The 4,050-nt window shown below is 39.0% G+C and overlaps 1 pseudogene; it reads right to left on the reverse strand.

The window, feature by feature from the left end:
• Positions 1-1,490: 1,490 nt before the first annotated feature.
• Positions 1,491-3,509, reverse strand: LOC101354260 (ret finger protein-like 4A-like protein 1; annotated as a pseudogene).
• Positions 3,510-4,050: the final 541 nt, after the last annotated feature.

Below are 4,050 nucleotides of genomic sequence, written 5' to 3' on the forward strand. Positions count from 1 at the left end.
CCCCATGGGGCAGTCCTACTCTGTCCTATAGGGTCACTATGAGTCTGAATTGACCTCAGGACAATTTTTTTGTTTTTGCTTTTTTTTTCGAGAGGTGAATGCTGAGTTCAGAAGACAAGCAACAGTCCTGTTTGGAATCCCTGGCTGGGCTGTTAGGCCCTGCCTGCCCTGTCATTTGCCACACCGCTCTGAAGATCTGCCTATGGTTTCCAGTAGAGGTGTCCATGGTGACAGTAAACAAGCCACATAAGGTGATGGCCAAGCTACGGCAGTGAGGTCTTAACCACCCTCACTCCACAGGTTGGTTGATCCAGGAGGATGGCCTCAGGTGCCCAGGTGTAATCAAGTGGGACCTGGAGGAACCAAGACCATCTGGAAGCGTGACCAGGATTGGGGCACCACATCTTTCAGCACAAGGAGACCCAGGGATCTGCTGGCAACATGTGGGAACATCAGGAAACAGCAACAACGACCAGTGGAAATGGGAATCCAATGAAAGGAGGAAGGAAAGGAGCAGATACAGGCCAGGATTTTCACAATTGAACAACACAGTAAAGTGGGCAGGCAGGCCGATGAGATTCTGGGTCTAGGCTTCTTCCAGACATTGCATCTGAGTGCTGACAAGCTGTCCTCCTCAGTGTAGACAGAATATCTTTAACAATGGTGAATAAAATGTGTCCTTTTTCCAACAGAAATACCACAAGTGGATGGCTTTAAAAAACAAATTTATTCTCTCACAGTGTAGGAGGCTAGAAGCCCAAATTCAGGACACTAGCTCCTGGAGAAGACTTTCTCTCTCTGTCACTTCTGGGGGAAGATCCTTGTCATCAATGTTCTCCTGGTCTAGGACTTTCTCAGCCTAGGGGCCCCCTGTCCAAAGGACTTGCTCCACTCGCCAGCACTTCTTTCATGGTGGCATGAGGTCTCATTCCTTTCTGCTCAATTCTCTCTTATATCTCAAAAGAGATTGACTCAAGATACAATTTACTACTGTAGATTGAGTTCTGCCTAATTAACATAATTGCCTTTAATCCTGCCTCATTAACATTATAGAGATTAGGATTTACAGCACATAGAACAATGACAATCACATGGCAAAATGGTGGACAATCAAGCAATACTGGGAATCATAGCCAAGCCAAGCTGACCCACATTTTTAGGGGACACAATTCAATCCATAACAATGGATAACACCCAAAGGTTTATTTAGTTTATAATTTCCATAATATACTAAGCTGATATTACAGAAAATAAGAAGGAAAACATCTTCAAATTGAACTGAAAATTCAGGATATAGTTATAGAACAAAAATGTAAACATAAAGCCCAAAGAATACAACAAAACACTTACTATATGAAATGACTTTTTCTAATTAATCTACTTAATTTATGTTCATGATTCATGGAATATTTTATATTTCTCTGCTATAAATTTGTACTACATGTATATCAAACAGAAAAGTGTTCTGTAAGTGTTTTTGTGGGCAAAGATTAATTGCCTTGCCCAGGATAAAAGGGGGAACTTGCAGTGCCTGGATACTTTACAGGACAGACACTCAGGAAGCCTTGAGTGTCATCACTAACTAGATTTTCAGGTGCAAAAAATGGGTGAAGTGGCTCCGCAATAGGTATTTTGATAATTGGAAAAATATGGAATTCACTGCTAATGTAAAAAAAGGAAACGTTTCCCATATCCATATCCCAGAAAATCCCCACTTGGTGTAACCGAGGGTTCACACAGAGGTTAGACAAAAGCACAGTGCTGGCTGCGAACATCTCCCCATCTCTCACACCCACGGTCCAGAAGCCATGTTCTGAAGACAGTTGAATCTCCACTTGCAGATTAACTGATGCCTTGCAAACGCCCAGATCGCGTTCTGGGCTAGTTCCCACGTCCTCCTAGTAATGGCGGCCGGAAGTGAACTGAGGGGATCCAAGGACACACACGGAGTTAAATCTCTCAGCATGATCTTCCCTATTCTGTTTGAAATACCTACATCGCACGCTCCTCAGGTCCTCAGAAACTATGAGGTTATTGTTGGCTGTGTCAACATCTAAGGTCATATCCACTTGGAATTTCAGCATCCTTGGGTCCACACATAGAATAGCTCTCAGCTGGGGCTCCAATTGCTTGATATTGGAAATCAGCTCATGCAGCTGGAAATCTGTCCAATGTCATTCTTCTGAACAACCACAGGGCAGAAGGGATATAATAAACTCTCCCCAGAAGCTCTGTCCGCCGTGAATTGAAGCAGTGAAAACAACAGGCATATCTACATTTCAGGCATATGGTTTTTCCAAGATAACACTGGCATATAAGACATATGCCTACTTTTTAAAATTGTTTAGCCATGACCACTTTCTCTCTTCCAGTAGTTCCTTCTCTGGCCTTTAGTGTCTTTCACTAGCAGTCAGTTCTGGAACGAGGTCCACAGACAAGGAGTTTTTATAAAGAGAATCCCTCATCCCACCTACTGACATTCTGCCTCTCTTTATTGCAATCAGATTTTAGTTAAATTCTGACATAACTGTGACTTTTATTGATGAAATTGAGATTACCACAAGCAAAGTGAATAATTGTATCTTGAGAGTGATTTATTTTAAATATGAAGAAATTGCTATAGTATCATCTAGACTAGATCTTGAATACTAAGTATGTTGGTCTGAATTTAGAAATAAAACTTTTAAAATAAAATATTTGGCATCAAGTTTAATCCTTATGAATATAGCTAGTTTGATACACTCTTTGCTCATAAAAGGAAAACCTCAGCTTTAGATCAAGGAAATAAAATCATTAGAAGTCTTTTTGGAAATCACGCTCATTGGATCACAGTAATTTCTTGAGACAGACTTTTCCTCAAGATTGTAAAGATCCTATCTTAAAAATCTAGTAAATAAATGCCAAAACTGATCCCCAATACTCCAGGTCAAGGCCATTCAAGGTCCTTGTTTTTGTTAATAGACTCAAGGGCACACAACTACCAGAACAACAATATGTATATTTAGAGCCTAGGTGTCTCAGTGATTAAGGTCTCGGCTGCTAATATTTAGACAGAGAGAGAGAGAGAAAGCCCTGGTTCAGCAGGGTTAAGCACTTTTCTGCTAACAATGAGGTCGGAGGTTCCAACCATGTGGAAATCTGCTTCCAAAGTTATTACAACCTTGGAAAACCTATGGGTTAGTTCTATTCTGTCATATAGGGTAGCTGTGAATTGAAATCAACGCTTCCGCAAAGGGTTTGTTTTTTTTGGTTTATGCATGTGAGAATGTACATATGTATGTAAATATGTATATGCATACATGCATATAGAATCTTTATTCTATTATCCTAATAAATTTTATTTATTGTATAACCAGTTTACAATGTTTTTTCATTTTGTGAGTTTTCTTGCTTGTAGTTTCACTGAATCTTGCTCATGTATGTTTGATCCCTCATGTGTTTTCCTCTTATATTTAAAATTTTTTACTGTGATGGAATATATATAACAAAATACTTACTATTTCAACCATTATTACCTGTACAGTTTGGTGACATTAATTATATTTTGCAACGATCACCACTACCTGTTTCCAATTTTTTTCATTATCCTTAACAGAAACGCAGTATCCCTTCTGTAATACCTCCTCATTTCCCCCTTCCACCCATCCCTGGTAATCACTGATAAACTTCTGTCTATACTTATTTGCCTATTCTGGATAATTCATATAAGTGAGATCATACATTAGTTATTCTTTTGTCTGTGACTTATTTCATTTGGCATGTTTTCAAGTATCATTCATGTCATAGCATGTATGAGAATTTCATCTCTCTTTGTGGCTTAATAATATATCATTGTATATTTATACCATTTTTAATTTATCCATTCTTTTGTTAATGGACACTGGCATTATTTTCACTGTTTGCCTCTTGTGAATAATTCTGCAATGAACACTGGTGTACAAGTATTTGTTTGAGTCCTTGATTTCAGTTATTTTGGGTATATACCTAGAAGTGAAATTGTTGGATCATATGGTAATTCTTTATTGCCTGTCAGTTTGTCATACTGTGGTG

This window comes from Trichechus manatus, unplaced genomic scaffold (assembly GCF_000243295.1).
Source record: "Trichechus manatus latirostris isolate Lorelei unplaced genomic scaffold, TriManLat1.0 scaffold00053, whole genome shotgun sequence".
Lineage (NCBI taxonomy): Eukaryota > Metazoa > Chordata > Mammalia > Sirenia > Trichechidae > Trichechus > Trichechus manatus.